This window comes from Nerophis ophidion, linkage group LG22, assembly GCF_033978795.1.
Source record: "Nerophis ophidion isolate RoL-2023_Sa linkage group LG22, RoL_Noph_v1.0, whole genome shotgun sequence".
In the NCBI taxonomy this organism is placed as follows: Eukaryota; Metazoa; Chordata; class Actinopteri; order Syngnathiformes; family Syngnathidae; genus Nerophis; species Nerophis ophidion.
Genome location: NC_084632.1, coordinates 33,372,224 through 33,384,696, shown reverse-complemented (window position 1 = coordinate 33,384,696; position 12,473 = coordinate 33,372,224). Strand labels below are relative to the sequence as shown.

Here is a 12,473-nt window from a genome sequence, read left to right as displayed (position 1 = left end):
TGCTTTTTAGAAGTTTCTAAACAACACATGCAAAATGGCTAATAATGCCTAGAGATATGTATCTTTTTTAGGTGTGCCATAAAACTGATCTTTTGTAAGGTTTGCAAAGACACAAGTTCGTTTTTTTATTCAATATAACAGTATAACTGTCATACTAAATATGAAAAGTTTATAAACATAACTCCAAAACCAAACATGAAATTTGTATTTAAAAAAAAGCCTGTTATATTGAATTCATGTGAGTTTTACCAGAATCAGGTATTTTGGAAAGGTTCACGAATACAAAAATTTGGTTTTACTGGCCTCATATTGGTCACACTCAATATGACACTTTTTGAAACATAACTCCAAAATTACACATGCAAAATGTCTAATAATGCCTGGAAAATTTAATTTTCGGGAGATTTACTGGAAAAAAAACATTTGGTAAGGTTTGCAAAAACAAAAAGTAATTTTTTATTCAATTTGACAGGAATGTACATACAATTCTGAGATGTTGCGAAAAAAGCAATATGAATGTATTCCAACATAATTCCAATTCCAAGCGTGCAAAATGTCTAAAAATGCCTGTGTTATGGAATACATGTGAGTTTTACTAGAAATAGTTGTTTTTCTATGTTTTGCTAATCCAAAAATTAGGTTTTACTCAATATGACTGTATACTGTAACACTCAATATGACAATAATTTAAATATAACTCCTACACCACACATGAAAAATGGCTAATAATGCCCGAAATCATGCATCTTTGGGAGTTTTAGTCAAAACATATGCTTTTTTAAATATTGCAAATGCAAAAAATATTTTTTTACTCAATATGACAATAATGTTCTTAGAATCTTGAGATAATGTGAACAAAGCAATACAAATGTATTCAAACATAACTTCTAAACAACACATGCAAAATAGCTAATAATGCCTAGAGATACGTTCTTTGTTAGTTGTACTAGAAAAATGATCTTTTGTAAGGTTTGCAAAGACACAAATTAGTTTTTTATTCAATATAACAGTATAACTGTCATACTACATATGAAAGTTTTATAAACATAACTCCAAAACCAAACATGAAATCTGTCTAAAAAAAAGCCTGTAATATTGAATTTATGTGAGTTTGACCAGAATCAGGTATTTTGGAAAGGTTCACAAATACAAAAATTAGGTTTTACTGGCCTCATATTGGTCACACTCAATATGACACTTTTTGAAACATAACTCCAAAAATACACATGCATAATGTCTAATAATGCCTGAAGAAATATATCATTGTGAGTTTTACTGGAAAAAAAAAACATTTGGTAAGGTTTGCAAAAACAAAAAGGGATTTTTTTTTACCCAATTTGACAGTAATGTACTTAGAATCCTGAGATAATTCGAAAAAAGCAATGAAAATGTATTCCAACATAATCCCTAATCCAAACGTGCAAAATAGCTAAAAATGCCTGTGATATTGAATCCATGTGAGTTTTACTAGATACAGTTGTTTTTCTATGGTTTGCAAATACAAAAACTAGGTTTTACTCAATATGACTGTATACTGTAACACTCAATATGACAGTTATTTAAACATAACTCCTACACCACACATGAAAAATGGCTAATATGTAGTAATGCAGTGTTTTTTCCAATAGATGGCACTGATGTACTGTTTATATTTTTTCATTCCACTTTGTATGTGCACTAGCTGCTCAACTGTTAGTTAATAAAAAAAAATCTGCCAAAGAAAAGGTTATGGGCCCAGATTGTCGCTAAAAAGCTGTTGTGCACAGACTTTGTGTGAAGATAAACGGTATTGTGGGAACTCACAATGGAGGATAAGATGTTTATTGACAGACTGTCAAAGTCCCAAAGAGGCGTGGACCACGCTGAAAGCCCATTTTGAGAGGGATACTTTGGCTAATAAACTGTTCCTGAAGAAAAGATATTTCAGATGTGGAATGAAGGAAGGAGAGGTTTTAACGGAGCATTTAAAACAAATGAAGGAGCTATCAGAAATTGGATCTGTCATTGAAGAGGGAGACCAAATTGTAACACTGTTGGGTAGCTTGCCACCAACTTATGCTACAATTGTCACTGCACTAGAAACAAAGATTGACAACCTGGCACTGAAGTTTGTTCAGCAAGCATTAATAAATGAAGAGCAAAAATAAATGAATGCTAATGATTCCAGTGGCGCTGCGTCAGGTGGTGCATCCGCCATGTCATCAACATTTCCGGTAAATGTGCAGAATAGCTCCAAGACAGTATTTTTGGAAATTTTCTCAAATACAAAAATTTGGTTTTACTGGCCTCATATTGGTCACACTCAATATGATGTTTTTTGAAACATAACTCCAAAAATAGACATGCAAAATGTTTAATAATGCCTAGAGAAATTTATTTTTTGGGTTTTACTGGAAAAAAACATTTGGTAAGGTTTGCAAAAACAAAAAGTATTTTTTTTACTCAATTAGACAGGAATGTACATACAATTCTGATATATTGCGAAAAAAGCAATATAAACGTATTCCAACATAATTCCAAATCCAAACGTGCAAAATGTCTAAAAATGCCTGTGTTATGGAATACATGTGAGTTTTACTAGAAATAGTTGTTTTTCTATGTTTTGCTAATACAAAAATTAGGTTTTACTCAATATGACTGTATACTGTAACACTCAATACGACAGTAATTTAAACATAACTCCTACACCACACATGAAAAATGGCTAATAACGCCTGAAATCATTCATCTTTGGGAGTTTTACTTGAAAAATATGCATTATTAAATATTGCAAATGCAAAAAGTAGGTTTTTTTTACTCAATATGACAATAATGTTCTTAGAATCCTGAGATAATGCGAAAAAAGCATGAACATTTATTCAAACATAACTTCTAAACAACACATGCAAAATGGCTAATAATGCCTAGAGATATGTATGTTTGTTAGTTGTACTATAAAAATGATATTTTGTAAGGTTTGTAAGGACACAAATTAGTTTTTTTATTCAATATAACAGTATAACTCTCATACTAAATATGAAATGTTTATAAACATAACTCCAAAACCAAACATAAAATTTGTATAAAAAAAAAAAAGGCTGTTATATTGAATTTATGTGAGTTTTACCAGAATCAGGTATTTTGGAAAGGTTCACAAATACAAAAATTAGGTTTTACCGGCCTCATATTGGTCACACTCAATATGACAGTTTTTGAAACATAACTCCAAAAATACACATGCAAAATGTCTAATAATGCCTGGAAAAAAATATTTTTGTGAGTTTTACTGAAAAAAAAAACATTTGGTAAGGTTTGCAAAAACAAAAATGATTTTTTTTACTCAATTTGACAGGAATGTACATACAATTCTGAGATGTTGCGAAAAAAGCAATAACAATGTGTTCCAACATAATTCCAAATCCAAACGTGCAAAATGTCTAAAAATGCCTGTGGTATTGAATCCATGTGAGTTTTACTAGATACAGTTGTTTTTCTATGGTTTGCTAATACAAAAATTAGGTTTTACTCAATATGACTGTATACTGTAACACTCAATATGACAGTTATTTAAACATAACTCCTACACCACACATGAACAATGGCTAATAATGCCTGAAATAATGCATATTTGGGAATTTTAGTCGAAACAAATTCTTTTTTAAATATTGCAAATGCAAAAAGTAGTTTTTTACTCAATATGACGATAATGTTCTTAGAATCTAGAGATAATGCGAAAAAAGCAATACAAAAGTATTCAAACATAACTTCTAAACAACACATGCAAAATGGCTAATAATGCCTAGAGATATGTATGTTTGTTAGTTGTACTAGAAAAATGATCTTTTGTAAGGTTTGCAAAGGCACAAGTTAGTATTTTATTCAATATAACAGTATAACTGTCATACCAAATATGAAAGTTTTATAAACATAACTCCAAAACCAAACATGAAGTCTGTCTAAAAAAGCCTGTAATATTGAATTTATGTGAGTTTTACCAGAATCAGGTATTTTGGAAAGGTTCGCAAATACAAAAATTAAGTTTTACTGGCCCCATATTGGTCACACTCAATATGACTTTTTTTGAAACATAACACCAAAATTACACATGCAAAATGTCTAATAATGCCTGGAAAAATTAATTTTTGTGAGATTTACTGAAAAAAAAAACATTTGGTAAGGTTTGCAAAAACAAAAAGTAATTTTTTATTCAATTGGACAGGAATGTACATACAATTCTGAGATGTTGCGAGAAAAGCAATATGAATGTGTTCCAACATAATTCCAATTCCAAACGTGCAAAATGTCTAAAAATGCCTGTGTTATGGAATCCATGTGAGTTTTACTAGAAATAGTTGTTTTTCTATGTTTTGCTAATCCAAAAATTAGGTTTTACTCAATATGACTGTATACTGTAACACTCAATATGACAATAATTTAAACATAACTCCTACACCACACATGAAAAATGGCTAATAACGCCTGAAATCATTCATCTTTGGGAGTTCTACTCGAAACATATGCTTTTTAAAATATTGCAAATGCAAAAAATATTTTATTACTCAATATGACTATAATGTTCTTAGAATCTTGAGATGATGTGAAAAAAGCAATAAAAATGTATTCAAACAACTTCTAAACAACACATACAAAATGGCTAATAATGCATAGAGATATGTATTTTTGTTAGTTGTACTGTAAAAATGATCTTTTGTAAGGTTTGCAAGGACACAAATTAGTTTTTTTATTCAATATAACAGTATAACTCTCATACTAAATATGAAATGTTTATAAACATAACTCCAAAACCAAACATGAAATCTGTCTAAAAAAAAAGCCTGTAATATTGAATTTATGTAAGTTTTACCAGAATCAGGTATTTTGGAAAGGTTCACAAATACAAAAATTAGGTTTTACTGGCCTCATATTGGTCACACTCAATATGACACTTTTTGAAACATAACTCCAAAAATACACATGCATAATGTCAAAAAACTATCTTTGTAAGTTTTACTGGAAAAAATTTTTTGGTAAGGTTTGCAAAAACAAAAAGTAGTTTTTTTACTCAATTAGACAGGAATGTACATACAATTCTGAGATTTTGAAAAAAAAGCAATACAAATATATTCCAAAATAATTCCTCATCCAAACGTGCAAAATGTCTAAAAATGCCTGTGATATTGAATCTATGTGAGTTTTACTAGAAACAGTTGTTTTTCTATGGTTTGCTAATACAAACATTAGGTTTTACTCGATATGACTGTATACTGTAACACTCAATATGTCAGTAATTTAAACATACCTCCTACACCACACATGAGAAATGGCTAATAATGCCTAAAATAATGCATCTTGCGGAGTTTTACTTGAAACATATGCTATTTTAAATATTGCAAATGCAAAAAGTAGGTTTTTTTTTACTCAATGTGACAATAATGTTCTTGGAATCTAGAGATAATGCGAAAAAAGCAATACAAAAGTATTCAAACATAACTTCTAAACAACACATGCAAAATGGCTAATAATGCCTAGAGATATGTATGTTTGTTAGTTGTACTAAAAAAAATGATCTTTTGTAAGGTTTGCAAAGACACAAGTTAGTTTTTTTTATTAACTATAACAGTATATCTGTCATTCTAAATATGAAAGGTTTATAAACATAACTCCTAAACCAAACATGAAATTTGTCTAAAAAAAGAAAAGCCTGTAATATTAAATTTATATGCGTTTTAACAGAATCAGGTATTTTGGAAAGGTTCACAAATACGCAAATTAGGTTTTACTGGCCTCATATTGGTCACACTCAATATGACAGTTTTGGAAACATTACTCCAAAATTACACATGCATAACGTCTAATAATGCCTGAAGAAATGTATCATTGTGAGTTTTACTGGAAAAAAAACATTTGGTAAGGTTTGCAAAAACAAAAATTATTTTTTACCCAATGGGACAGTAATGTACTTAGAATCATGGGATAATGCTAAAAAAAAGCAATAAAAATGTATTCCAACATAATTCTTAATCCAAACATGCAAAATGTCTAAAAATGCCTGTGATATTGAATCTATGTGAGTTTTACTAGATACAGTTGTTTTTCTATGGTTTGCAAATACAACATTTTGGTTTTACTCAATATGATTGTATACTGTAACACTCAATATGAATGTTATTTAAACATAACTCCTACACAACACATGAAAAATGGCTAATACTGCCTGAAATAATGCATCTTTGGGAGTTCTACTCGAGTTTTTAATATGCTTTTTTAAGTCTTGCAGATGCAAAAAGTAGTTTTTACTCAATATGACAATTAAAGTTCTTAGAATCCTGAGATAATGCAAAAAAAGCATGAACATTTATTCAAACATAACTTCTAAACAACGCATGCAAAATGGCTAATAGAGCCTAGAGATATGTATCTTTGTTAGTTGTACTATAAAAATGATCTTTTGTAAGGTTTGCAAAGACACAAGTTAGTTATTTTGTTCAATATAACAGTATAACTGTCATAATAAATATAAAAGTTTTATAAACATAACTCCAAAACCAAACATGAAGTCTGTCTAAAAAAGCCTGTAATATTGAATTTATGTGAGTTTTACCAGAATCAGGTATTTTGGAAAGGTTCACTAATACAAAAAATTGGTTTTACTGGCCTCATATTGGTCACACTCAATATGACATTTTTTGAAACATAACTCCAAAAATACACATGCAAAATGTCTAATATGGTCTGAAGAAATGTATTTTTGTGAGTTTTACTGAAAAACAACATTTGGTAAGGTTTGCAAAAACAAAAAATATTTTTTTACTCAATTGGACAGGAATGTACATACAATTCTGAGATATTGCGAAAAAAGCAATAAAAATGTATTCCAACATAATTTCTAATCCAAACGTGCAAAATGTCTAAAAATGCGCATGTGAGTTTTACTAGATACAGTTGTTTTTCTATGGTTTGCTAATACAAAAATTAGGTTTTACTCGATATGACTGTAAACTGTAACACTCAATATGACAGTTATTTAAACATAACTCCTACATCACACATGAAAAATGGCTAATAATGCCTGAAATAATGCATCTTTCGGAGTTTTACTCGAAACATATGCTTTTTTAAATATTGCAAATGCAAAAAGTAGTTTTTTTTACTCAATATGATAATAATGTTCTTAGAATCCTGAGATAATGCGAAAAAAGCATGAACATGTAGTTAAACATAGTTATGTTTGAATACATGTTTATGCTTTTTAGAAGTTTCTAAACAACACATGCAAAATGGCTAATAATGCCTAGAGATATGTATCTTTTTTAGTTGTGCCATAAAAATGATCTTTTGTAAGGTTTGCAAAGACACAAGTTAGTTTTTTTATTCAATATAACAGTATAACTGTCATACTAAATATAAACTTTTTATAAACATAACTCCAAAACCAAACATGAAGTGTGTCTAAAAAAGCCTGTAATATTGAATTTATGTGAGTTTTAACAGAATCAGGTATTTTGGAAAGGTTCACAAGTACAAAAATTAGGTTTCACTGGCCTCATATTGGTCACACTCAATATGACAGTTTTGGAAACATTACTCCAAAAATACACATGCAAAATGTCTAATAATGCCTGAAGAAATGTATCATTGTGAGTTTTACTGGAAAAAAAAAACATTTGGTAAGGTTTGCAAAAACAAAAATTATTTTTTACCCAATGGGACAGTAATGTACTTAGAATCCCGGGATAATGCTAAAAAAAGCAATAGAAATGTATTCCAACATAATTCTTAATCCAAACGTGCAAAATGTCTAAAAATGCCTGTGATATTGAATCTATGTGAGTTTTACTAGATACAGTTGTTTTTCTATGGTTTGCAAATACAACATTTTGGTTTTACTCAATATGACTGTATACTGTAACACTCAATATGAATGTTATTTAAACATAACTCCTACACAACACATGAAAAATGGCTAATACTGCCTGAAATAATGCATCTTTGGGAGTTCTACTCGAGTTTTTAATATGCTTTTTTAAGTCTTGCAGATGCAAAAAGTAGTTTTTACTCAATATGACAATTAAAGTTCTTAGAATCCTGAGATAATGCGAAAAAAGCATGAACATTTATTCAAACATAACTTCTAAACAACACATGCAAAATGGCTAATAGAGCCTAGAGATATGTATCTTTGTTAGTTGTACTATAAAAATGATCTTTTGTAAGGTTTGCAAAGACACAAGTTAGTTTTCTTTATTCAATATAACAGTATAACTGTCATACTAAATATGAAAGGTTTATAAACATAACTCCAAAACCAAACATGAAATCTGTATTTAAAAAAAAGCCTATTATATTGAATTTATGTGAGTTTTACCAGAATCAGGTATTTTGGAAATGTTCTCAAATACAAAAATTTGGTTTTACTGGCCTCATATTGGTCACACTCAATATGACATTTTTTGAAACATAACTCCAAAAATACACATGCATAATGTCAAAAAATTATCTTTGTAAGTTTTACTGGAAAAACATTTTTGGTAAGGTTTGCAAAAACAAAAAGTAGTTTTTTTACTCAATTAGACAGGAATGTACATACAATTCTGAGATTTTGAAAAAAAAAGCAATAAAAATATATTCCAAAATAATTCCTCATCCAAACATGCAAAATGTCTACAAATGCCTGTGTTATTGAATCTATGTGAGTTTCACTAGAAACAGTTGTTTTTCTATGGTTTGCTAATACAAAAATTAGGTTTTACTCGATATGACTGTAAACTGTAACACTCAATATGACAATAATTTAAACATACCTCCTACATCACACATGAAAAATGGCTAATAATCCCTAAAATAATGCATCTTGTGGAGTTTTACTTGAAACATATGCTTTTTTAAATATTGCAAATGCAAAAAGTATTTTTTTTTACTCATTTTGACAATAATGTTCTTAGAATCTTGAGATAATGTGAAAAAAACAATAAAAATGTATTCAAACATAACTTCTAAACAACACATGCAAAATGGCTAATAGAGCCTAGAGATATGTATTTTTGTTAGTTGTACTATAAAAATGATCTTTTGTAAGGTTTGCAAAGACACAAGTTAGTTTTCTTTATTCAATATAACAGTATAACTGTCATTCTAAATATGAAAGTTTTATAAACATAACTCCAAAACCAAACATGAAATCTGTCTAAAAAAAAGCCTGGAATATTGAATTTATGTGAGTTTTACCAGAATCTGGTATTCTGGAAAGGTTCACAAATACAAAAATCAGGTTTTACTGGCCTCATATTGGTCACACTCAATATGACACTTTTTGAAACATAACTCCAAAAATACACATGCAAAATGTCTAATAATGCCTGGAGAAATGTATTTTTGTGAGTTTTACTGGAAAAAAACATTTGGTAAGGTTTGCAAAAACAAAAAGGAATTTTTTTACTCAATTTGACAGGAATGTACATACAATTCTGAGATATTGCGAAAAAAGCAATAAAAATGTATTCCAACATAATTCCAATTTCAAACGTGCAAAATGTCTAAAAAGGCCTGTGATATTGAATCCATGTGAGTTTTACTAGAATTAGTTTTTTGTCTATGGTTTGCTAATATAAAAATTAGGTTTTACTCAATATGACTGTATACTGTAACACTCAATATGACAGTTATTTAAACATAACTCCTACTACTCACGTGAAAAATGTTTTTAATGGGAGCCTCCAACAAAAAGAGCTATTCTGACCGAGAAAACGACAATTTCCCCATTAATTTGAGCGTGGATGAAAGATTCGTGTTTGAGGATATTGATAGCGACGGACTAGAAAAAAAAAAAAACGTTAAAATTGGGACGCATTCAGATGTTTTTAGACACATTTGCTAGGATAATTCTGGGAAATCGCTTATCTTTCTATTGTGTTGCTAGTGTTTTAGTGAGTTAAATAGTACCTGATAATCGGAGGTGTGTGTCCACGGGTGTGTTGACGCCAATGTCTCAGGGAAGTCGACCCCAGCTTTACGGACGGCACACGCTCAGCTGATTTCCGGTAAGAAGCGACTTTTTACCACAATTTTCTCATCGAAACCTGTTGGTTGACATTCGATTGGGATCCATGTTCGCTTGACCGCTGTGATCCATAGTAAAGCTTCACCTCCGGGAATTTTAAACAAGGAATCACCGTGTGTTTGTGTGGCTAAAGGCTAAAGCTTCCCAACTCCATCTTTCTACTTTGACTTCTCCAATATTAATTGAACAAATTGCAAAAGATTCAGCAACACAGATGTCCAAAATACTGTGTAATTATGCCGTTAAAGCAGACGACTTTTAGCTGTGTGTGTGTGCAGCGCTCATACTTCCTAAAAACCTGTGACGTCTTGCGTACACGTCATCATTACACGACGTTTCGAAGACGAAACTCCCGGGAAATTTAAAATTGTAATTTAGTAAACTAAAAAGGCCGTATTGGCATGTGTTGCAATGTTAATATTTCATCATTGATATATAAACTATCAGACTGCGTGGTGGGTAGTAGTGGGTTTCAGTAGGCCTTTAAATAAATACAAAAATAATAATTTAACTTATTTTTTAACATTTTACTGACTGAGACCCTCTGGTCCCCAGGAGCCCTAAGGATAAAAAAAAAATCAGCAAATTTTGTTACGTTGTTGGGGAGGAGACCCTGCCCCAAGTGGAGGAGTTCGAGTACCTAGGAGTCTTCTTCACGAGTGAGGGAAGAGTGGATCGTGAGATCGACAGGCGGATCGGTGCGACGTTTTCAGTAATGCGGACGTTATATCGATCCGTTGTGGTGAAGAAGGAGCTGAGCCGGAAGGCAAAGCTCTCAATTTACCGGTCGATCTACGTTCCCATCCTCACCTATGGTCATGAGCTTTGGGTCATGGCCGAAAGGACAAGATCACGGGTACAAGCGGCCCAAATGAGTTTCCACCGCCTTAGAGATAGGGTGAGAAGCTCTGCCATCCAGGAGGAGTTTAAATTAAAGCCGCTGCTCCTCCACATCGAGAGGAGCCAGAAGAGGTGGTTCGGGCATCTGGTCAGGATGCCACCCGAACGCCTCCCTAGGGAGGTGTTTAGGGCAAGTCCAACCAATAGGAGGCCACGGGGAAGACCCAGGACACGTTGGGAAGACTATGTCTCCCGGCTGGCCTGGGAACGCCTCGGGATCCCCCGGGAGGAGCTAGACGAAGTGGCTGGGGAGAGGGAAGTCTGGGCTTCCCTGCTTAGGCTGCTGCCCCCGCGGCCAAAATTAATTTCCTCCGTCGGATGGCGGGGCTCTCCTTTAAAGATAGGGTGAGAAGATTTGTCATTCGAGAAGAGCTCTAAGTAAAGCCGCTGCTCCTTCACACTGAAAGGAGCCAGAAGGCCTCCCTGGGGAGGTGTGTAAGGCGTGTCCGACCAGTACGAAAGTGGAGAGACTATGTCTCTTAGCTGGCCTGGGAAAGCATCAGGATCCCCCATGAAGAGCTGGACAAAATAGCTGGGGAAAGGGAAGTCTGGGCTACTCTGCTTAGGCTGCTGCCCCCGCGACCCGACCTCGGATAAGCGGAAGATGATGGATGGATGGATTGAAAATTAAAAATTTCAAAATTGCCCCCGCATGCTTAAATTTTTTTTAAAAGTTTGGACACCCCTGGCTGTCATGGTCCAAGCAGGCAGAGATGCCTGCTGTCCCCTCTTCAGGTCTCGCAATTGGTCCACGCATCCCGCCTGCTCATTGGACGGAGGAGGACTATAAAACCCCCACCAAGTCCCGCTGGATGGAGCACAGTCTGAGTCTTCTCCGGCGCCCACCTTCAACTTGGGAAGGAAGAACGAGGAGTTTTTGCCTCGAAGGCTTTTTGTGGAACATTTTGCGTGGATAATACGCGGCAATGAAGCCCGGGTGAAGTGAATCCGAGAAGCGGGAAAACCAAGAGTCCGAATCCGCCCTCGGAAAGAGGAAACTCGGCAGGAGTGAGCGGCGTGTGGTCAGGGAAGAACCGCCGCGGGCTGTGAGAAGAAGACACCGGGATTCCCTTTGTCCCCCACAGGCAAGACTCGCTTTGTTTCACGCTTACAGCCAAAGTGTTCGTAAAAAAGTCATTTGAAAAGCGAAAAGACATGTTTAGGGAGCGTCGTTGAAGGCCAAGTTCAGCTACACGTGCTGTGCTGGTTCCCTTATTTACACTGCTCCCTGTCGATATAACCCACTTAATATTGATTCATGTCGGCTGTGAAAGGAATATTATGCAATTTATTGTTGCCGTGCTTAAATGGCAACATTACATTTTGTTTGTCAACATCCTCACAAAGTGCAATGTTGTGACAAAAAAAAAAAGGAAGGTCAAAATGGTGCCGTTAAACTTTACTGACAAGATGAGGTGTCAAACCTGAGGGGCGAGCGCCAGATTTGGTCCATCGTATTTTATGTGGTCCTCAAATTTCTTAAAATTTTCACAGATAAAATTGTAAAAGACTCCAAGTCCGAGTCCATGGTTCTCGC

General features: G+C 33.3%; 1 protein-coding gene across 1 annotated transcript in view; it reads left to right on the top strand.

Annotated features, from left to right (window-relative positions):
- Positions 1–11,766: 11,766 nt before the first annotated feature.
- The window catches only part of pde4ba (phosphodiesterase 4B, cAMP-specific a), a 530,844-nt gene continuing 530,137 nt past the window's right edge, over positions 11,767–12,473 (top strand). The window contains exon 1 of the mRNA XM_061883737.1: positions 11,767–12,021. The gene's annotated coding sequence lies outside the window, so the exon portion shown is untranslated. The remainder of the gene's footprint in view (positions 12,022–12,473) is intronic.